The 25,648-nt window shown below is 33.4% G+C and overlaps 1 protein-coding gene across 2 annotated transcripts in view; it reads right to left on the bottom strand.

Moving 5' to 3' along the window:
- Dach2 (dachshund family transcription factor 2) overlaps positions 1–25,648 on the bottom strand; it is a 464,497-nt gene that overhangs the window by 326,163 nt on the left and 112,686 nt on the right. The gene's annotated exons all lie outside the window — the stretch shown is intronic.

Below are 25,648 nucleotides of genomic sequence, written 5' to 3'. Positions count from 1 at the left end.
ATATATGGAAATGTTGTTACATTTCTGGTCTAATTTCCCACTGTGTATAATGTGAACATGTCACATGGTTTAGGGCTCTCCTATATTACTTGAAGGACATAAAATCAAGTTACAGGTTTCTGCTAAAGAAAATGGCCTCGGGTCGTAACAATTCCAAAAAAAATAAAAATAAAAAGATTCAGCAATTTTATATCTTTTCCCTTTTTCTAAAGAGCTTGCTTTCCCATCCCATTGGGTATTCTACCACTTTTCTGAAGGTGGAGGAGACTTATGATTTTTCTTACTTTTATATGGCCAACAAAAAGATATAACAACATTTTACCTATTTCCTAAACATGGAGCCATTAATCATATCACTGTCTATATCATTATTTCTGGAGTAAGACTGAACTCTTTTATATCATCCACACAAGGGTGACATTCATGCACACACATGTGCATACATACACACACAATCATACCAAACAGCCTTAAAAAATACATACAAGTAACATTACATGGATTCACCAGGTTATACTGGGGGATGTATATAATTATACAATTCACATGTGATAAAAATTGGAGGAAAGAGGGTCCATGAATTTGAAGGCTAGAAGGAATGGGTACATGGGAGGACTTGGAGGTTAAAAAAAAAAAAGGAAAGGAGAAATGTTCTAAAATACATCTCAAAAATAAAAGAGAACCCGTGTTTGTGTTGCCATTTTTTTCTTCTAATGATTTTCCTATTTATTACATTTCAATTTTTGTTGTTTGTTTCTGTTTTTGTTCTCTGCAACTGTTTCCTTATTTCAAAGATCTGTGAAAGGGAGTATAAATAAAATAGAAACATATATCTAAGGTTACTAGAGTGAAGACACAGGAGAAAATAAGCCATTTTCATCTATCTTTCTATTCTGTCACTTCATGAGCAGAACTATTTGGTTGTTTTACAGTTCATTCATTAAACACTTTCTGAAAAGATGTTCCCCTAAATAGAATACGCTAAGTACCAAATAAGTATGACTGCACACTTTCTTAACCCAATAGGCAATCTATCACTAGATTTGGAGGCTTTTCTACATATAATCAATGATACCTCTTTCTTTTGTGTACCAAGTTAAGTTTTCTATCACAGAGGCCTCATAGCTAGATTAAAAGATTGCTTACTGAGGACCAGCAGAAGAATGAAAACAGACAACCTCAGGAGGTGGGGGGTGTGGGGATCCTCCAGAATGCACCAGAGACCTGGAAGGTGAGAGACTCTCAGAACTCAAAGGGAGGGACCTTAGATGAAATGCCCTACAGTGGGGAGCAGGAACTTGTAGAGTCCACCTCCAGCAGAAAGAGAGGACATCAAATGGAGGGATGGGGTTGCCATCCCACAGTCAGAACCTCTGACCCCCAAATTGTTCCTGTCTGAAAGAACTGCAGGGACAAAAATGGAGAACAGAATGAGGAAAAGGAAGTCCAGTGACAGGCCCAAAGTGGGATCCAGGTCAAGGGGAGGTACTAAGGTCTGACACTATTACTGAGGCTATGGAGCACTCACAAAAACAGACCTATCATGACTGCCTTTGGAAAAACCCAACAAGCAGTTGAAAGAGTCAGATGCAGATATTTGCACCCAACCAATGGACAGAAGCTGATGACTCCTGTGGTTGAATTAGGGAAAGGTTGGAAGAAGCTGAGGAAGGGGCCACCCTGTAGGAGGACCAGCAGTCTCAACAAAACTGGAACCCTGAGATCTCTCAAACACTGAACCACCAACAAGGCAGCATACATCAGCTGATATGAGGACCCCAACATATATACAGCAGAGGATTGCCTGGAGTGGGGAGGTCTGGTAGGGTGAGGGTGGGGGTGAGGGTGTGGGAGAGGGACATCCTCATGGAGATGGGGGTTGGGAGGAGAAGGTATGGGATGTGGAACAGTCAGAAGGTGGACTAGAATGGGGATAAAATCTGGAGTGTAAAAAAGATTAATAATTTTTTTTAAAGTACTTACTTTCAAAAATGTGGCTATTTCTGTGTATTAAATATATACAAGTGCATGATTCAATTATTCTTTCATTAAATAACTAAAATTGGGATTTAACTTCAATATTTGAAATTTCCTTATTTTCCAATGTAAAAGTTATATTTAATAGTAATGCATAAGACTGGCACTGGTACTAAATATTTAAGGTCTACAAATTAAATCACATATCTAACAATGTTTCAGTATCTACAAGGGATTCATTCCAGAATACCTACACATCAAAACCTGTGAATATATAAATCCTTTAAAAACTGTCATTTGCCTTTGTATATAATATGCATAAGCATCCTATGGTGTGCATTAAATTATATCTGGATAACTTAAAACACACAATACAAAACAATGCCCAAAAGAGATATTCTGCTATTTTATTAATGAAAAAAATAATTGGAAAGGTGTATGTGTTTAATATGGATACACAACATTCACAAATACTTTAAAACCATGATTCATTGAATCCATACATATAGATCTCAAAGGTATAAAAGGATCATTATTATTCTTGGCATTCCAAATAGTATTTGATTTCTATAATTGGAGTTTTTAAAGCAGTAATATGCTATGGAGTGTAACTTTTATCTTTCTGCCTGTACTCCTTAAGTGCTATGATAATAGACATGTATAATCATGCCTTAGTTTAATTCTCTCTTTTTATGATATCAGATAATTCACTCTAGATTTAGTTATTGTTAAAAATAATAAAATGATAAAACATTTTGATTGACATTATGATGCTACTAATATTACCAGCTCAGTATAGAATAATGCATAATAAAAAATTATCTAGATTCTTTGAAGATGTCCTTGAATATTTAATAAAGCCCCTCACCCTGTTCATTCTTTTCTATGGAAATTTTCAATTTCTTGTATTTCCACATATCGGAATTTGAGCAATGAAATTAAAGTCATGAACAAAGTCCTAAAATCCACATGCAGAAATATTTGTAAAATTATAGTCTTTGGAATCCTCTATCAGGAAGGACATGGTGTTCCACACTTATCACAGGTATAGAAAGAAGGAGAACCAGGAGTTAGTTACCATGAGTTTAATATTATCATGGAGTACATGAAATTCTAATTCAAGAACAAACCCCTAGGGAAAACAAAATACTTTATACACACACAAAACTTTTCAAAATAAAGATCCCTAACATTTGGTGGAAATAATAATAATGGATCATCTCTAACCATCACCAATGCTGCACTTTATTACAACAGTGTATATGCAGTTTTAGTCTATTGATCAGAGCAAAATGTAATAATAATAAACAGGATATTTTCATTGCAATTGAGATCATTTTACAATGTACTTTATTGATTAATATATTTTTATACATTTCTTCTTTCAGCTTTGAGGTTGGGAATATAAAGCTCAACAAAATTAAAGCCACTGATTGCTGTGAAATATCCAAGTTTAACTGGATTGAGTTTCATAGAATTCTCAGATATATGAAATTCTTATTCTTGAAACCTACTACTTAGACCACAGGAAAAAATCACTTGCCTGATACTGTAAATATGGAAAAGAACCCATGGTTGGGAAGTTCAAAGTCCAAGTGGTCAAACAACTATTTCTCTGCTAAAAAGACACAGTAGCAAACTACCCTCTAAAATTTTAATCTCTGTATCCATATCTCTCAAACTTGTCAAGAGAATGTTCTTTGTGCAGAGGGCAGTGGTTAATTCAGAAATTCAGAACTGATTAAACTGCAAAGACTGAGTGTTATTAAAATAATGCTCAGCCACTAATGGAACATCTACAGCACTTTCCTCCAAGGCTTGGACCATCACAGAAGAAGGAGTAAAATATTGTAAGAGCCAGAAGTCAGAGGGTACTGAAACAAATCAGTGTCTTCTGATTGTAATAGGAATGCTGCCCTCCTGAACTCACAGGACCTGTGGTTATCTACATACACATGATCAAGACAGGCAATATTCTAGTATGGAAGAACTAGTTCTTTACTTCCCATCTGGGAAACTGGGGAGCTCTGGACAGTTGATAGTTTCTGAGGAAAGGGGAGCCAGTGTTTTATAAGGATGTGGTACCTGGTAGGTTGACCATGCTCCAGTGGACAAAATGGACTCCATGGATTACTTTGAACAAAGAATGTATGAAGTTGAAGAATCCTGGGTTCTAGATTAGTGAAAATTTTGATGTGTAGTGAAATGAAAGTCAAAGAGAAACCATTCCTTCTACCTCTTCAATTAGGAAGGAAAGTCTTCCTTCCTATACAATATTGTTGGGCCTAACAGGAGGTCTAATCTCCATTCCACCTTCACCCTTCAGTCACATACACAGGTGGAGGGCATGATCCAGGCCCTAGAGAGATTTACATACTAATGAGGTACCTGAAGGCCAGAGGTGGAGCCAATTAAACATTCCTCCCCAGCCCCTCTCCCTCCTCTTTCTTTCCCTATTTAACTCAGGTTAAATAGGTTTTGTGGGGTGTGCATCCAGATCCATCCACCATCCGCCATGTCAATAAACCGGTTTTGGAAACCCAAGGACTTCCTCATGTGTTGGAGCCGAGCCTCAGTGAGGAACTGTGGAGAGGCCTTTAGTTAATGAGCAGCTGGGCCCAACTTCCAGCTGGAGGAACCCAGAGCGTTCCCAGCCAACTACCCACAGCATGTCAGGAGGAACCCTGAGTTCCCCAGCCATATTTTTTCCTACACAATATATTTGGATAAGTAGGTTAACTTTAGTGTATGAAGTACCCCACTACTATCACCATGTGAGTCATGGGGAGTTTAGTCTCTGAGATTATTTGGTCTAGGTCAGAGAATAAATTAGGATTAGAAGTCTACTGATCTAATTCATAATGACTACTAATTCTAAATTTGTTGTCTTTAAAATTTGCCTGCTCAAAACTATGAAATGCATTTCATCTTCAGGTTATATAATATAGTAAACAGACATTATATGAGCAAGTAAACAGTAGAAGAGACCAGATTGGGGATTCTCTTGTTAATTCTGTACTGTCTGTAAAGTGGCAAACCCAGTTTGGAAAATGTATTTTGACTATATTATAAAGAGATGTAAAAATATAAAAATTATGTAAGATTTGAATTTTAAGGTTATGTTTAACAATTTAAAATTTTAATAATTTCAATAATTTTTTAAATCATCAATGATAAATAAACAGACATTATGTTGGTCCCTACAATATCACATGATCTTATACTAGGACTCCATAAAGAATTTATGTTGTCCCTCTAATACTAGTAGAAATTTGAGTTTGACCCATATAAAAAAAAGCACTTTTAGGTTCTGAAGTATGATATACCCAAATATTAGTCAATTTTCTCATATGGAGTTTCGAATCACTGGAAATTCCACTCTGTGTATGTTATTGATGGGGTATTCACTTAAAAGGGCTAGATTGATTATCTATTAAAGAAAAAGGTCTATGATCTTTATGTATTAAAGGAAGACACCCCTTTGACCTTTGAAGTTGCCACTGTCATTTACAGAAGTATACTTAATGCAGGTTGTTCAGATGAAGACAGATTCCATAAATCATAATTAGACTTTGTCAATGTTGCACAGGCTTATATCAGGGGAAAGGAATCTCAATTAAAGAATTGCTTTTATAAGATTGGCCTGTGGGAATGTTTTCCAGGGTATTTATGTGATTTCATATTTGCATAAGAGGGTCTTGCCCACTGGATAGAGTACTATCCATTTGTAACTAGTACTGGGATGTGCAGCACTGAGAATACCAGCTGAGCAAGCCAGAAATTACTGTTTCTCTGTGATCTCTATTTTAGTTCCTACATCCAGGTTCCTGCACTTACTTACTACTTTAGTATCCTTCCATGGAAGATACTAACCATTGAGCCACACCAACCATTTCCTCCCACAAGTTGTTTTGGTAAGCATTTTATCACACCAGCTGAGAAGCAAACAAGGAGACTAAAAAGAACTTTGATTGTGCTCACATAAATTATGATATTTAATTAAAATAATATGTATATATTTAAATTCCAGTGAAGATGACCATTATGCTTTTGAAGGGGATACAGTTATCAATTACAGTAAATTTATATTTTGGTGGAACTGCTTAAATAGGCTGCTTCTTAAGGTGTTTTAATTTTCTCATTTGTGTCTCTAACACAATATAGTAATTAGCTTATTTTACTCAGAAAAAATATAGTAAATAAATAGAATGAAGCAATTTCTTCCCATCCTAACCAATGTTATTGATAGAGGAGATACATTTATAAGAAATATATATATATAAAATCTTTTAAAGTTGTCTTTGGAGATCAGATCACATTATCTATTATATTACCATTGTTTGAAGTTTATAGGGGATTTTCTTCATTGGTTCATAACTTCATTCATGCACTTTATAGCTCAATGTGTTTTGTAGCAGCTGATTTAAAGCTATTCAGTTTCGTTAGGTATTTGGATACAAATGCTGCTTTATTGACTTTTAGTTCTGAGGTCATGATATGATATGAAACTGGTAGCAATAGAAAACTGGTCTGCTTTGTAAACATTACAATGTCTATATAAGGACTATGACACTAAAGTTAACTTTGAGATTTATAACTAATGTGTATCCTTCATAACCTAATGACATGCAATTATTTTTTTATTTTTAATGTATTTTCCTTTGAAGAATAACTATCAATTTATGAAAGAACAAACCTTGCTTTTTATTCACTATTAGTCATAACATAATACCTAACAACTAAGGCAGATGTTGCCTTGTAACAATCATCAAGAAATACTTATCAAATAAAATAAATTATTATTTTCCATGTGGAGGAACACTTTAAATTTACTAAAGATCATCACTATATCACCTTCAATGCTATTTTCCTAAAACTTATTTTAAGAATCTATTTTTGCTATCAAGTTCACTATTTTTACTTCAACATCAATTGTTGAAGAACATCATTTGTATAACAACCATCATGATTTGCAAGTTGCATGAATGTTCTTTGAAATCAATGCCCATCTAAAACTTTTAAGTCTACATGTATTCAATAGAATAATATATACTGATTATTGATGAGCACAAGAATTATTTCATTATAAGACTTTTTTTTCACATTTGGCGTATTTGTCTAATGAAGCCTAAATTAGATTTGAAAAGGTGATAGTTCTATAAGCAAAACTCAGCTGAGTTGTTCCTAAGAAAATAAATTCATTTGCCAATTAATTATTCTGGCAATCCTCTCTGGGTTAGTCAAGCTGCAGATAAAGAAAATCTAGCAGGGTCAAAGCAAAGGAATCCTGGACAGGATTGCACTTGTATTTTTGAGGCTGGGGTCCTAAAGAGGATTACTGTTTTGAAAGTCTGTTAAATCCTTTATGCTCATCCCCTGACTTAATCCTTTATAAGGACCACTCTACTATTTAAAGATAAATAAAATGCATATTCTTTACTAATTAAAAAATAGAGTCAGGCACTTAAAATTACAAAGTATTAACTTGAGAAACTAGACATAGCTACTTTACACTTTACCAATTTCATATCTAAACAGTATTGGTTCATCCTTTTACATTTACCGAGCATTTCCTAAGCATCAGATAATGCAACTGTAGTCTTTTGCATGTGTGAATATGAATCATCATTGAGCTTTTATAAAGAAAACTTTAGTGTGTAAGGTGCTTTTTTACTTTTAATTGACATTTATCTATGTGAATAAGACTACTATTTATCATAATACTCTCCTTGGTAAATTTTGTGATTTTTAAGTTATGAATACAATAAACTTCCTTAAGAAAAACTCTTCTAACATACTTTATACCCCACAGTTTGCATATAGATACTATAGGGGCCTCACACTGTCACAGCTGCTTCTGGATTCAATATTTATTGTACAATTACTTACTGATCATCAGCTGTGTTCAAATGGCTATGTGCTATTGACTATGAAGAAGATAAATATTTTCAAACACAGTGTCTACCATCAAGAATATTATAATCTAGAAAGACACAGAAACAAAGGTCACGACTGTTACTTGATTTCTTGACATACAGTATTTACTCAAAGATATGCTATTAATAATAGGTTAGTGAAGTAAATTCTATAAAAATTTTTTGATGAAGGTTATCATTTTTACCTGGAGTGGTCACTAAAACCTTACTTGTTATGTGTAAATTTGATTTAGATATTGAAGGTTAAGTTTTGAAGAACAAAGACTGGAAGAGAGCTATGTTTTAGAAAACAAAACTGATAGTATAGAGAATGCATTGAAAGACTATATGATGAGGAAGGGATGGCTTTAGCCACAAAATATTTCAATTGCTTTATTCCTAAATTGTTGAAACTTTACCTAGAAGTCATTTATATCAAATTAAAATTCCTCTGGGAAGTTGTTAGCATTTGATAGGAGTTACCACTCCTGAGGCATAGTCTTTTCCTTCTAATACCTAAACAGTTACTGCAATAACGGTTATAAATATTTAGCTAAGAGGCATATACTTTCTATCTTCCAGAAAACACTGACCAAAACAACTCAGATATTTTTCTCAAGTAAGAAAGTAGTAGAGGTTTAATCTCTTTGCTTGCAATGGAAAAAATAATGTAGAAAAGCTAAGAAACTCATTTTAGCAGGTTTCTCATCTCACAAAATATGTGTATCTCTTTCACAATATTTGTATTATAGGAAACATGATTTATATCCTCTCTTCATACGTATACTGAATTGGTCTCATTATTTTTTATGAGATGTTCTCCAACCTTTACTGTTTAAAAATTATAGAAACTCAGAAATCTATCCTGTCTTTACAGTTCATACTTAATAATGTTAAGGTCAATCCAATCCTCCCTTTTAAATGGTACATTCAAATATTCTATATATGTAGATATATATCAATATAAAATGTGTCATCATATATATATATATAAACATACATATATATATAAAGGTAATACTTTGTATGTCCATATATGTGCATATATACTATATCTAAACATAATCTAAATAGAATCATATATATGAGGTAATCCCATCATATACCCCATAGATAAGTCTGTTTTAATAGCCATACATACATGTAGGTAAAATAAGGCTAATTTTTATTTTTAAAACATTCTTAGTTTCACTTCCCCTCCAAGCAATTAGCTTTATTTTGAACTTTGATATTGGAAAATTTCTCTAAATACATACAACATGTTAGAAAAATTGTCTAGTGAAAATTGCTGTCTTCCAACTATTTTATTCTCCTCTGCATTCTTTTATAATAATAATTATTGTATTAATATTAACACTGGTAACTCTAAAAAAAGAGCATAAAGCCCAAATTCTACCTTTTTACTCTCTGTTCATTGGGTACTTTGTGCGTGGCCTTGTTGTAATCACTAGGCTGAAATTCTTTACAAACATCAAAACCTAACTACTAAAACACCCCATAGACAATGAGGCCAGTCCAACATTATAGGACTGTCTAAAAGTCTTTAGAAGCTATATATTGACTAACAAGCTTTAGGAGTTATTGTATTGATTTCAAAGGAAACTTTCAAGATAAAACCTCATTAGTTTCAGGTCTTCTCTCAAGGTTTTAATAAAATAAAATATTTTTATAGTAGTTGTTTATTTTTAAGTTATAATATAATTATATTATTTATCCTCTTTGATATATATATACTCTAAATACATAAATATAACTTCAGTCCAAATACCTTGACATATATGTATATATTTGAGTAAAATTTAAAGTTAGTATTACTTTATTTATATTATTTCCCACAGATTGATACATGACATTTGAATATTATGAGAGTTTTTACTTTTTTACAATTTCTTATTAAATACTACTATTTAACTGAAGAGTTAAAATTTGGGGATTAAAGAATTGAGTGAACCTGAAATTCCCTCTGTTAAAGAATATTGTGGTCCTTCCATTTCTATTTTTTTGTTTGTTTGTTTTCTGATGTCTCAAACATATTCTATACAATTTCTTTTGCTAATCTAAAATTTTATTTTTGCCTTTATCTCTTGATCCCAATCAAATTCAAAGTGATTTCCTCTTGGTTAGAATAAATAAATATTGTGTTCTACCTCAGCTATCTGTGATACTGTTTTAGTAAAATCACAAAATGCACCAAGTCTTCAATTAAAATTTCCAATATTATATGGATATTCGGAACCTTATCCAAAGATCTAGCTAAAAATTTTACAAAGTTATGATTAGTATTGAATAAGCAGATCTGGAGACTGATTTCTTCTTGACCATTCTGTCTGTCTACACTGCTACTGTTTTTCTCCTTTGCAAAAGCTGTCTGTACTTTTCTACTGCATAGCTCTTCTTTTCTCTTTGTCTCTTATTAATGGTTATTCCTGTAGATTACTTCTCAAGTAACATATAAGTGTTTCTTTATTCAAAAATGGCCCTGTATATAATAACATCTCTAATGTATGTCATTTTCACCCTAAAATACTACCACCACAGATTTTTCCTAAAGGTTCCCCAAAAGTCATCTCAAAATGTTTCGGTGAAAATTCTTCCCATCATTTAGTTTCTTAATTTAAGCAATTGTTGAAAGAATGCTTTGTGAATCGAAAGAACAATAAAAGGGAAAGAGAACTCACTCATATCCATGATGAGAAAGTAAATACTTGTTAATGGGGATAACTGTATTACTATCCAGATATGACTGATATATTCTTCCTATCCATTGCATCATGCTTTTCTTATGTCTCTGTACCCTTACTACTTTATTTTTCACTCTTTGGCATTGCATTATTTGTCTTCCACACAGAATAAATTATAACAATCATCACACTGAAAATCTAAGGCAACTAGGCCTTCTCCCCCAACTTCTTGCCCATTGTTCCCATCCAATATAAGATTCTTGGTCTTTTACTCTGGTTATTTGTGAGGCTGTTGGTGTATAATGATCACATCTTAAGGAATGTCTTTGTATCTTTGAATGCCCTCCCTTAAAAAAAAACCACATCAAGTGTCAGTGAAAGACCACCCAGTTGTTTCTGAAGGTGCATTTGTAATGAGAAACAATACATTTTGGCTATACTCACAAATAGCATGTCCCCATTACCTCACACCCCTCATTTACCCACCACAATCAGAACAAATGAAAATGAAAAAAAATCAATAGCAATGAGACACTAAATAGGTCTTAAATTCTTTAGATACAAATTACAGAGCATTTAGTGGATAGGAACAAAGAACTCAAAAAGATGTTGAAAGCCTTGACTTTATTATTTAAATCATCTTTGTCCTTACAAAATTTCAATAGAAAAGTAATTCATATCCTATTTTAATAGTCTCTGGGTGCTGAAACTAAAAACAATTAATAAATAGAACAAAATAGAATCATAGCAATAGCACAAGAACAATTACTATACATAAAAAATTATTCTGTTAATTATATAAGACTACAAATCAAACAGCATTTCTGTTTTCTGCAATTACTATGTGGTATAAACTTTTCATGTGCTGAACACAATATGCAAATATACATATAAGTAAATGTCAATGTGTTCTCTGCAGCGAAACAAAGGTTGAAAATAGATCCCTTGAATTACCTCAACTGTTTTTCAGAGGTAAATGCAATTTTATTATTCATTGCAAACATTAGGTTTTTAGCTTTAATTTGTTCACAATATATGCTACAAGGAAAATAAGAAACAAATGAGGGAAAGCATGTATACTTACACGTGAGTGTAAACAAGCAGTTTTGTAGATGACATGTTGAAAAATACAATGTAATAAATATTTGACAATGGGTCAAAGGCTAAATTCATGAGCAAATTGTTCAGAAGACGATGAACAAGGCCCTAAGTTCTGTTCAACACTACCAAACATAAGGCTTATGTGACTTACTTCACTATGCTGTCATATATCAAAATCTGTATGATCATTTATGTAATTGAAATAATTTAATGACAATCATATATTATTTTGTGAAAATGTCAATGATAGTCAGTTGGGAAGAAAAATGTTTGTTTCCTTATATTTGAATTATCAAAAACACCTTTTAAAAAGAACATAACGTAAGAACACTTTCTTCTAAACTATCTATTTAACTTATGACCATCTGATCTCAAATAAAGCAAGTAAATTTGACATACAAACTCTAAATTATTCTATTTATATTATTTTTAGTTTCTTATACTTTAATTTAACATATAATGTATGTATAACTAAACTGAAAATTAAAGATGTAGTATGCTACTAATAGGAATAAATTCTATGTAATCTAAATCACTTGCCAAATATTTTTTACACTTAAACTTATTTTAATTGGGTGAAATTTGGTCAATATTATAGTTTAGATTATATTCCTATATTGGAAGTAGCCAAATTACCAAAAACAGAGAAGTGTTTATGCTGATATTCTAGTCTGTGCTATCTAGAAAAAAAGTACTATCACAATTAAAAGTAAGCATACTTTTTAAAATTGTAATATATCATTGATAAATTCCCAATTTGTAAACTGTTGTGTAACATGTAAATTCTAATAATTTCTAATGTGAAAAGGAATTGCAAGGCAACATTATTAATTCTTTTAGAATTTATAGCTCTAATTATAACATGAATCCTGAATTTCAAAATCCACATGGATATTTTTTACAGAGATATACTGACTTCTATATAATATCTCTAACTGGCATTTTACTTAAATTCTGTTTTAAAGCTGAGCATGTGTTAAAACATCTTAATACACATATTTTCCTACTGTAAAGCAAAAAACAAACCCAGAATTTTTTCTAATATAATCTCCGTATGATTTGCTGTAGGCATGATTAATTATAGACTTTAAAGATTTACTAGTATGGATCTGATGTTTGCTTGGTCTTTCAAAATTACCACAAACTGTAACCTTCAAGATAATGTATGGCAAGGTAATTGTCTTATTTTAAATTTAAAATAAATATGTCAGTCTCAAAATTACTGCATTTATATTCTGCATAGTACAAGTAACACAATTCCTAGAAAAAGAATCATATATATATATATATATATATATATATATATATATATATATTTGTTTTCATCCAGTTGAACTGAATCATTTTAAAATACTTGTCATTCAATCAGTCAAATATGTTCAATACAGGTTGCATACTGCTTTAAATGATTTTCAAACAGAAATATTTTATTACAATACTTAAAGGCAATAGTTTAAATGTTTTTCCTTTTATTAAACTTTTAAAGTCTTAGCAGTGCCTATTTAATTAAGCCTATTATTCCTTAACTAAGATACTATTTGCAATTTAATTCCTACTGACACAGGGAAAATCAGTTTTCTCCAATGGAGTTTCAGTCACATTCCTGGGCAGGCCTGATGTCCAGAAGTATTTGGCCAACACAAAATGGACTTCACGTCTTTTATACACTTTTCTGTCTTTGTTATTAGAAAACAATGCATTTACTCTATAATAACAGAAATGTCAAAGATTTCACACTATAGATTTTTTTAATTTGAAGTGCTGAAATGTCCTGACCCAGGTAGCATTTCATGGGAAACCAATATTGCAATATTTTTCAAGAATGAAACTTTATATGTTTCTTTGCTTTGAGAACTTCTCAAGTATTATTATATTCTTAGTTATGATAACATTCATATTTAGCATAAAAATACACATTGATCTCAAATATATAGAAGCTAAATGCATTATTTTAATTCAATACATACAAAGACACCACACAATTCTGTCTATTCTTTGGATGACCTGTTTTCAACCAACATAAAAAATACATTCACTCATTTCAATTTCCAGTAGCCATGCGTGTTTAAGTAACACTAGACCATCATTGTAGAATCTTACTTAAATTTTTAATAAAAACTTCAGTTTTACAGGTCTATACACTTCAAGATCAGTTAACTTCCATTAATTAGAATATTATCAGAATATGTTAACTATAAAACAATAAAAAGGACTCTTCCTATAAAACTGATATCAGTGGGCTATTATAAATATGTGAGGGACAAGATGTTAGGAAGGGATAGGAAACTTGGGGTGTACCTCAGAGGAATTATGGGGAGTTGTAAGAATAAATATGAACACAGTAGACTGTATAAAATTCTTAAGTATTGTTTAAAAATATAAAACTGTAAAGCTAGCGTTCTATAGAAATTCCATCAAAAAAATCAGTCTAAGAGCAGTTCAGCTGATGTCCCTGGGAGGCCTGCTCTTTTCTGAAGGGAAACAGAGGATCTTGGGGAGACTGGATGTGGGCCTGGAATGGGGAGGAGTGGAGGAAGGTGAAAATGCTGGTTGGATGTATTGAAAACCAAAAGAAAAGGAAAGAAATGGAGAGAGAAAGAGAGAGAGAGGCAGGGAAAGGGAGGGGGAGGGGGAGGGGGAGGGGGAGGGGGAGGGGAGGGGGAGGGGGAGGGGGAGGGGGAGAGAACACAGAGAAGAGAAAATCAGTCTAAGCAGCACATTTATAGCATCCCTTCACTTACAAATCCAACCAGTATTTTTTCCTCTCTCTTATCAATCAAGAATGATCAAAGATGAGATTGGACAAAGTTTTATCTGTTGTCCTTTCCACTGGACATTCATTCTAGCTGAGATTCTCATTTGAGCCTTCATAGTGGCATTTGCAGATAGCACAATTACAACAGGGCTGTAAGGGGAAAATCGGTTGGCAACAGGGTAAGAATGGCATTGCTAGGACATTATTGCTGCCAAGCTCGGTGGTGTCAGGAGTTGGAAGTGTATGTGTGCAAGAATATTGGAAGGTATAATTCAGAAAACACATTCTTATTTCAACTTAATTTTTTTGAATAATTAATAAAAAACAAAGTAACAAAATAAGGAACAAAACTCATTTTTTAACCAATGAGTACTAACAGGAAGAAGACCACTTGCAAGGTTAGATTATATTTTTCAAAATATTTTTCCTGCTTTGCAACTTGGCTAAAACATGGAAATATTTCTAAAGAGATTTCTTTTAAAGTTTCATTTTAACAGGAAGGGTGATATGTAGGAGGAACTAAGGTGGCAGGAGTACTGAGAGGAAGAGAAGGAGTAAGAAGAGGAGGAGAAGCTAGGTGATGAAAGAGAGAAAGAAGGGGGGGCATGGAGGCAGATGTTCATGTGTCTCCACCAGTCAAAGACAGTTGATATATCTAGGTTGGGTAGTGGGTTACACCTCTGATTGAGCAATACCAAACTTATAAAGCCTATGATTAACATTTTTTTAAAAAATGTATAAATACAAAAGGGAAAGGGGGCATGGGATAGGGGTTTTCTAAGGGGGGAATGGGGAAAGGGGATGGCATCTGAAGTGTAAATAAAATATCCAATAAATAAAAAAATTATCGTTATAAAAAAAGAAATATAAAAAAAAATCCTGGAAAGATTTGTATTTAAGTATTAAATACACTACACTTAAGTCTATTCAGATGACAATAATGGAACAATAACCTCAAGAAAAGCAAAACAAACAAAAAACCCAAAGAGATGAGGTGGAGAGAGAATAGGGTAGCTGACCAAAACTAATTTGAAAATGAATCAGTATTGATGAGGAGGAGAGCACTTAATGAATCACTCTCACTGTATCCTTTAAATAAAGGGTGAATTATTTTATTTTTAAAAGTATTTCCAAAAGAATACTCTAAATATTGCAAAACCACTGACTTATTTAAGTTCAATCACTGATATAAGCTGTAACTTTTAGAAACATTCCTAAGTATTGGATTCTTTGATTCCTACTTTGATTATCATAACCCACATTGAATGGCTCACAATTGACTCCACCATGTCCAGGGTATCTGTGATCCTCTTCCTGGTCTTCCCTGGCACTCACACACATGTGGCATAGATGGACACAGACACTCAAACACACACACACACACACACACAAATTTGTTACTTTTATGTTAAGATTGTAATACAATTTCTCCTTTCTCTTTTCTCCCTTCAAATACTCCATATACCCCTCCTCATTCTCTTCCATAATCATGGCTTTTGTCATTATTATTATATGGATATATAGTATATATTTCTAAATACAACCTGCTTAATCTAATATGCTTCCTGTATGTACATTTTTAGTGATGACCACTTTATATTGGATAACCAATTAGTGTAATGTTTCTTGAGGAAAATTATTTCTCCCACTCTCAGCTTTCCTTAGTTTACTATGGTCTTTAAGTAGGGTTGAAGCCTGTGGCTTTCCCTGATCCACTTTTGGCATGTCTATTAAAGCCACACTTGTTCATCTCTTGTGTTAGGTAATCATGTTGGTGAGACTTTATGCATGTAGCTTCTGATATTACTAATGTTGTTGCTTTTGTGAAAGTAATATTTTAGAAAATGAAGAGTCTGAGCCAAAAGTTTAAGCCATGATGCTGTTGTACATGAGTGATACTGCCTTACTTTCACCTCTGCTACATTGGATGCATGAGTTTGAGTCTCTCTGGAAATACATCTGCATTCAAAATAATGGTTCATCTTGTGCATGCATCCAGCTAAGCCTTATCCAAAATCACTTGTGTATTTATAAAATTGAGTTTTTATCAAGCTTAAGTCTCACCTCTTATTAACTGAAGGCAAAATATAAAGAGATGAGATAGGAATATATTAAACAAAAATCTTGTAGGTTTGGGGATGTTTTTCACATTGATATTGTATACAGAGAAGGATAGAAAAAGAAAGCACAAAAAACTAGTGTCTCAAAGTGTTCAATGCCCATGGACAGAATGAAAGCTGTCTCTGTCTTTGAATTCAAAATGCAGATATCTTAGCTGCAATAGAAACATTTATGTTTCCTTGAAAGGAGATGGTGAGTCTTTAATTATTAAAACAATCGTATTTAGCAGATGGTCAAAAAAAAGTACTTTTAAAAAGTTGCCCAGAGGGTTATATAAATGAACAAGTTAAAACAGCTGGCAGGTGGTGCGTGAAATCAATAATGAGAAAATGAGTTCTACTGTATTTTTGTTTTCATTGTCTGGCTTAAGACATTGAAGACAAGAGAAAAAGTGAGAGGGAATCAACTTATGAACTTCACAATCAGACTGAGTGGATTATGTGTATCTAATTAGAAGGGAAAACATCTCCTGGAGTGAACTTGTGCCCAAAGAGATAAAGTCTCTCTCTCTCTCTCTCTCTCTCTCTCTCTCTCTCTCTCTCTCTCTCTCTCTCTCTGTGTGTGTGTGTGCACGTGTGTCCGCATGCATAAATATAGCTATGTGGATTAGGGTATAATATGGAGGTGATATTGTCTTTTATGACCAATTCAGCTGTTCTATTATAGGTGAGTTGCTGCTTCTTTTATGCTGTAAGAGAATTAAAATTAATTAAATCAGAGAAAATTCTTTGCAAAACAGTCAACAAAAATATTAGAGAGCAATGATGATGTGCATATTGGTGGTTTCCCTTGCCCTCAATTATTTATTTTTAAAGAGTTTAGTAGCTAGAATGACTTGAGCAAGAATAAAATTAACATAGGTATAGCCACCTTCACCCATAAGCCCAGCACTAAGGATGCTAACACAAAAGAACTGAAGAATTGTCATGAGTCAAGAGACAGCTGAAGTTACAATGTTCAGCTAGAAATACATGGCAAGACTGTTGTAAAAAAACAGTTAAATTATATAACCATACTATGTCTCAAATATCAATATAATGAATAAGAAAATGTGGTATATATAAATAATGGAATTATTTTCACCCAGAAATGTCATTTGCAGAAAAATTTATGTGACTAAGGATAACATTAAGTGAATTAGCCAATCTCAGACATATTATAAAACACTATAACTGGACAGCAGTAAACTTTTAAGTGCTGAAAGCAAAATATAAAATACAACATATAAAATTATCTTCTCTTTGTTAATTTTAAATTATGTTGTGAAAATGACAAAGTTGCTTATTTGAAAAGAAACAATAGGCAGCCTTAATTCTCAAATGAAATAGTCTGTGTTCTGGGTGATTTTATGTGGTCAAAATTTTCCCACAAGGTCTCCAAGCAGAAAACCACCAACAAATATGTATGTTACACATTAGAAATTCAAATATTAATTCATCTTTAGCAAATGAATGTTATTTTAGTGAAAGAGGAAATAAAAAACCTTCATGAACTAAGCTTTGACCTATAACTAAAATAGAAGTAATAAATTTGTAGGACAGAGAGCAAAATATCCTACAAGCAGTCAGCTATTTGATTTTAGTAGAGTTTTATCTTATGAAAAAGAAAATCTACAATGTTCTTAATCACATGAACTTCTAAATTTCAGTTTAGTAAAAGGATACTCTCATCTGTAATTTAAATAAGTTTATCTTATGATGGTGAAATAAAGGATTCTGGTTTCTGAGTTATGGAAGTGAATTCTTTTGTAGGTATCAGGAACAGGGAAACACAACCAAACATACAAAATTTTTGCCAAAAAGTATTTATTATAACAATGTTCTGACCTTAAGCCTACACAGACACAGAAAGAGAAACAGCATATATTTGAGCCCTGTCTAGAATTTGGACAAATTATTATGCAGTGTGATAGCATTCATGTAAATCTATTTAAGGAACCCACCCACCTGATATCAATTTCTTGCCCAGTGTACATCACCTATGTAACACCTCTCTCCTCCACTCCTACCATGATTCCAACCCCCCTGCACTCTGTGGATGACAGAATCTCAGGAAACTTCCATGGGTAGCACCACCCAAACATATGAGGACCCCAGCCCTGCCAACTGGCTTATTCACATCTTCCAAAGTACCACTACCTACTTCCTGATCCTCAACAACCCCACCACCTGTGAACCTCTCAAGAGTCTCATGGATTATCCATAGGTAACACCACTGTCCCCACAGAGATCCCAATCCCAACAATATGAAACCTTCAGTACCTTCCACTAATGATCTATAACAATAACCAGCTCTGCAAAAAGATTTATTTTTGTACTAAGATGTGGCACATAGCAATCGCTAAGCAATGACTACTTCTAATTTACATCTTAACACTGATGGGCCTCAAGATTAAACCTGAAACAATATTTAGCTAGTTTAAGACCTAACACATTGGGGTAGCAGCACGTATCAAAACATTCAATAAAATTGGAACAGAAAACCATATTTAAAAATACCAACAAGACTAAATTCTTGATGTCTAGGTGCCATCACAAAAACTCATAAAACAGGAACAGTCATAAAATGTGTCTCCACCAAGAACCAGAACTCTCAGAGAAATGTTCCTGAGAAAAGCACACAAGATGACAAGATGACACACAAGACAATGTTTTCAAAATAGCAATAATAAATGTGTTTGAAAATCACAGAGAATATAAATAAGTGCTGGATTGAAGAGCAAAACTTCACAAAGAAACAACTGCATGAAATAATAAAAACAAATAACTTCAACAATGGAATAGATGCAGAAAATGGGGTACATTTACACAATGGAGTATTACTCAGCTATTAAAAACAATGAATTTGAGAAATTCTTAGGTAAATGGATGGAACTAGAAAACAGCATACTAAGTGAGGTAACCCAATTACAAAAGAACACACATGGTATGTACTCACTGATAAGTGAATATTAGCCCCAAAGCTTGCAATATCCAAGATACAACTCACAGACCACATGAAGTTTATGAACAAGGAAGACTAAAGTGTGGGTGCTTCTGTCCTTTTTAGAAGGAGTAACAAAATACTCATGGGAACAAAGCATGGGACAGAAACTGAAGGAGAGGTTGTTCAGAGACTGCTCCACCTGGTTATCCATTCCCTGTGCAGTCACCAAAGGTAGAGGCTGATGTGGATGCCAGGAAGTGCATGCTGACAGGAGCCTGATATAACTGTCTCCTTAGAGGTCTGCCAGAGTCTGACATATTCAGAGGTGGATGCTCACAGCTAACCACTGAGCTGATCATGTGCTTCCCAATGGAGGGGTTAGGGAGAAGGCTGAAGGAGCTGAAAGGGTTTGTGGCCTCATGGGGAGAGCAACAATATCAACCAACCAGAGCTCCCAGGGTCTAAACTAACATAGGGAGGAACCCATGGCCCCAGCTGTATATGTAGGGGAGGATGACATTGTCAGGCATAGGTGGGAGAGGAGATCCTTGGTCCAGTGAAGGCTAGACGCCCCAGTGTGAGAGAAATCATGGATGGGGAGGTGGGAGTAGGAGAGTGGGTGGGGGCACATCTTATAGAAGCAGGCGGAGCAGGAGCAGGGATGGAATAGGGGGTTCCTGGGTGGGGGAAATGGGGAAAGGGGATTACATCTGAAATGAAAATAAAATACCCAATGAAAAAATAAAAATAAATAATTCGACATCTGAAAATGGAATTGAATAGTCAGGATTTCTAAAGTAAGCCCAAAATAACACTTAAAATGAAAAATTCAGTAAATTGAAAGAAAAGAAAATATGCTCAAAGAAACTCTCTACAATATAAGGGATCAAGTGAAAGAAACAACATTAGGAGGCCTTGCAGATGAGGCAGAAGTACTGGATCACTTAGGCAAACAAAATGAAAAAAATCTAAGAAAAAAGCAAACAAGTAAAACAAACAAACAAAAATAACATAGGGAACATGCAGAAACCCTGTGAAAACTTAAAAAGACCAAACCTACTAATAATAGGTATAGAAGAAGAAGAAATGCAGGTAAGAACAACAGAAAATATGGTCAAAAAATTCATAGAAGAGAAATTACCCAGTCTAAGGAAATAGATGCCTAGTATGATGCAAGAGGAATATGAGATGCCAAGGAGACAGGACTAGAAGAGAAATTCCCTGTTCTACATAATTATTTACACAGTAAATATACAGAACAAAAAAGTATGTAAAACTGAAAAAGGCAATGATCCATAGACATAAATGTAGACTTGTCAGAAATAAAAGCTAGTTTTTAAATAAATACTTTAAGTGCCAGAATGGCTTGACTGATGTTCTGTAAGTCCTTAAATACTATACTGGGCATGCCTCAAACTTATCAGTCATAATTAAAACAAAAATTTTCTACTATAAATGTATCTTAGAGGCAGTTATGGTGACATATAATGTTAGGATTTGCTGAAGGAGCCAGAGGCAGGAGGATCATGAATTCAAGGTCAGCCTGGGCTATAAATTTTTTAAAGGCAGCTTAAAAGAATATATAACAACCTTACACATATTTTGCGCTGAGGAAAGGGTTAAGTTTATCCAAGAAGTGGCAGTGAGACAATAAGAATGTTAGCAACAGATTGATCCAAACACATTAGTACTATGTGACTTCTTACTTCACTTTCACCAATGGACAGATTATTTAGAAAAACAAAAAGAAACAGAGAAATAAAGAGCTAAATAAAGCTGTAGGTCATTTTAAAATGACCTAATAGACATCCTAGTTCTAGAGAACATTTCAATTTCTATAAGATATTTCTATTTAAGAGGACATTCTATTCAAACCTTCACTAAAATAGTAATATACTGAGAAATAAAGCATCTTTCAATAAATACAGGAAATTTGAAATAATTCTTTGTATCTTATCTGACCATGATGGAACAAAACTAGATAAAAACAGCAAAAAAAAACTCACACAAGTTACACCAAATATAAAAATTAAAGAACATACTATTAAATTATAAATAGATTAAATAAATTAATTAAATTATGTTCTTTGAGGCACAGTAAAAGAAAAAAAACTATATCCTAATACAAGTGTAGGTGATAAATAATCAAAATTAGAGTAGAAATTAATAAAATAAAAATGAAAAATACAATGAATAAATAAAATAAAGAAATGGTTCTTTGACACCATTAATGAGATTGATAATTATTCAACCAAATTATCCAAGAGAAAAAGACACAAGATTAATAAAATAAAAAAATAAAGAGGAGATATTATGAAAGGTATCATCAGTGGAATGCAGAAAAATGTAAAGATATACTTCCAAAACCTTTACTCCATCAAACTAGAAACGTGTAAAGATGTGTATGGCATACTATCTGTCACAAGCAATAAAATTTAATCAGCAGTAAAATACTCCCCAATTTAAAAAAAAACCCAGATCCAGATGGACTTACTTCAAAATTCTGGCATGTCTTAAAGAAATAATTATAATTATGATTGATTGTTATCTAACTATTCTATAAAATAGAACAGAAAAGCATACTTTAAAATTATCTTTATCAAACTAGCTCTATTCTGATCCCAAGACCAAGTTAAAGAGAGAACACGAAAAGTATAGACTATGCTCATGGATTAGTGGGATTAATATGGTAAAAAATAAAATAAACAGACATCCTAAGAAAAACAGCTACAGATTCAACATGATCACATCAAAATTCCAATATAACTCTTCATGGAAACTGAGGGAAAATGATGTTTAAATTCATATGGAAACAAAGAGATATGGGATATCCAAAACAAACACTAAAACAACAACCAGGGGTATCAACAAAATAAGGCACAGAAAAGAAAACCAGAGATTTCTCAAAAAAATATACAAATGGCTAAGAAGTATTTTAATTGTTTAATATCAGAGAAATGTACATTCCCACTGTTTTGAGATTGCCTATTACCTCAGTCAGAATGGCTAAACTTCAATAACAGATGACAGCAAATGCTGTCATTAATGTAAAGAAGGGGGTATTCACTCTATTGACAGCAGAGAAAGTTGATGCAATATTAAAATTGATTTCAATCACTATGGAAAAACAATGGGGAGAAGTACCGACTTCCGGGCATATTCCCAAGGATCTCACTACAGATATAATTGAGATATAATTGACCATCCATGTTTACTGATATATTTAAAATGGCCAGAAAATGGAAACCACCTAGACATCTGTGAACAGAAGAATAGATAAGGAAAATGTTATATTTACACAACGGAATAAAGAGGAGATATTATAAAAGGTATTATCAGCAGAATGCAGAAAAATATAAAGATATACTTCCAAAACCTTTATTCCAACAAACTGGAAACATGTAAAGTGCATATGACATATTATCTGTCACAAGCCATTAGATTGAATCAGCAGTAAAAATCTTCCCAGTTTAAAAAAAAAAATAGACCCAGCTTTATTCAACTTTTAAGACACATGAAATAATTAGATTTGCAAGTAAATAGATTATGCTGAAAATAATTCTTAGGTAAGCCAGACCCAGAAAAACAATGCCACATTTTTAAATCATACTTACATGCTATCTTTAAATCGGGAGATATGTATAATTAAATTTTAATAACCATACAAGTCAGGAAACTAGAAAAGATTCAAAGGGAGGAGCCTTTCAAAGTGGGGAGAAAAGATACCACTGATATGAAGTGCTAATGTGAACAATCAGGCAGGAAAAGTTAAGTGGAAGATAAGAGATCAAGTACAGAAAAGATATTGGGAAGAATAACTAATGTGGAAGAGCATCAAAAAGTCCATATGGAAGTCTACTACTCTAGAAGCGTCGTATAATATATACTTGTATAAAAAGATTAAATAGATTCATCCATAACAGATGGACAGTGCATCCCCCAGACAGTGTAGGTTATCAAATAAAAAGTACAGTGCCTGGAAAGAATTACCTTTTTTGAGTTGTTGCTTAGTCATGTCCCCTCAACCCCAAGCATTATAACCTATTGCAATTTCTCTTGATTACTTTCCAAAACTTGATGGTAAGACTTTATTTATAAGGTACCACATAGTCAATAGAATTATGTTGTGACCTAGTTTACTAGTGTATAAAATGGTAATAGTAGTGGTAATAATTATTAGTATATAATGAAAATAATAATTCATGTTTTATAGGATTTATGGTATAATTATAGATAAATTATTTACTTAAATAAGATTTAACTGTTATACCTAAACAATTAGGTCTTATACCTAAATAAAATTTAAGTATAATAATAAAGGACATGAATATTTTTATCATTAAGAATTAGATAACAATAACATGAAAATGAATTTGTTTCACTTGCAACATATACATACACATAAAAGATATACACTCTCATGTGAAATTACAAAAAACAGTGGATCAAAAACCTCCACATAAAATCAGATACACTAAAACTAATAGAAGAGAAAGTTGGAGAGAGCCTTGAACACATTGACACAGGATAAATTTTCCTGAACAGAACACCAATGGCTTATGCTCTAAGATCAACTATAGATAAATGGCATCTCATAAAATTGAAAAACTTCTGTAAGGCAAAGGACACTTTCATCAGGACAAAACAGCAACATACAGATTAGAAATGGAAGGCTAATATACAAAATATACAAATAACTCAAGAAGTTACACTCCAGAGAACCAAATAACCTTATTAAAAATTGGGTACAGAGTTCAACAAAGTATTCTCAACTGAGGAATCTTGAATGGACAAGAAACACCTAAAGAAATGTTCAATATCCTTAGTCATCAGGGAAATGCAAATCAAAACAACCTTGAGATTCCACCTGACACCAGTAAGAAAGGCTAAATCAAAAACTCAGGTGACAGCAGATGCTGAAGAGGATATGGAGAAAGAGGAGCACTCATCCATTGTTGGTGGGATTGCAAGCTGGTACAACCACTCTGGAAATCAGTCTAGCAGTTCCTCAGAAAATTGGACATAGCACTACCTGAGGACCCAGCTATACCACTCCTGGGCATATACCCAGAAGATGCTCCCACATATAACAAGGTCATATGCTCCACTATGTTCATAGCAGCCTTATTTGTAATATCTAGAAGCTGGATAGAACCCAGATGTCCCTCTGTATGAAATGCCATACAGAGACTGCCCCACGTGGGGATCCATCCCATATGCAGACAACAAATCCAGACACTATTGCTGATGCCAAGAAGTGCTTGCTGACAGGAGCCTGATATAGCTGTCTCCTGAGAGGCTGTGCCAGAGCCTGACAAATTCAGATGAGGATGCTTGCAGCCAACCATTGGAATGAGCATGGGGACCCCATTGGAGGAGCTAGGGCAAAGACTAAAGAAGCTGAAGGGGTTTGCAACCTCATAGGAAGAACAACAATATCAACCAACCAGACTCCCCAGAGCTACCATGGACTAAACCTCCAACCATAAAGTATACCCTCTAGGGACTTATGGCTCCAGCTAAATACTAAATATCTAGCAGAGGATTGCCTTATCTGGCATCAGTGGGAGGGGAGGTCCTTGGTCCTGTGGAGGCTCAATGCCCCAGTGTGGGGAAATCCTAGGTTGGTGAGGACAAGAGTGGGTTAGTGGGTGGGTAAGGGAGCACCTCATAGAAGCAGGGGGTTGTGGAGGGGAAACTGGGAAGGGGGATAACATTTGAAATATAAATAAAAAATAAGAAAGTACCAACTTCAAAAAATCTTTAAAAAGTTAGTACTAAAAAGAATAAGTTCTTGGTTACTAATTATCATAACTGATCTTTGAGAAATAGTATGAACTTTAAAGATATCCCCTGTTTTATAGTGTTGTCTAACACAAGTTGATTAATATTCATTTCAATTTATTTTGAACTAATTATCAAAGTGCTAACATTTTTATCTAGATTAACCCTATGAAATCTCACATCTCCATGCTTTCTCCCAATTATCTAGTGCTCTTTGATCAGTATTGCTAAAAGAGTGCTATATAAAGAAGTGTCAAGCTTGTTTGATGTAAATCAAGAGCACTTTTCTCCTATGTTTAGGCTTGTCCAATAGTTACTAATTCTCATTGTTAGCTTTCAGTCTCTCTTTTACAACCCCCTTGCTTCCAGTTCAGACTAAATGACCACAC

Source organism: Arvicanthis niloticus, chromosome X (assembly GCF_011762505.2).
Source record: "Arvicanthis niloticus isolate mArvNil1 chromosome X, mArvNil1.pat.X, whole genome shotgun sequence".
Lineage (NCBI taxonomy): Eukaryota > Metazoa > Chordata > Mammalia > Rodentia > Muridae > Arvicanthis > Arvicanthis niloticus.
The sequence above is the reverse complement of the archived record's forward strand: the minus strand, read 5'-3'. Positions and strand labels throughout refer to the sequence as shown.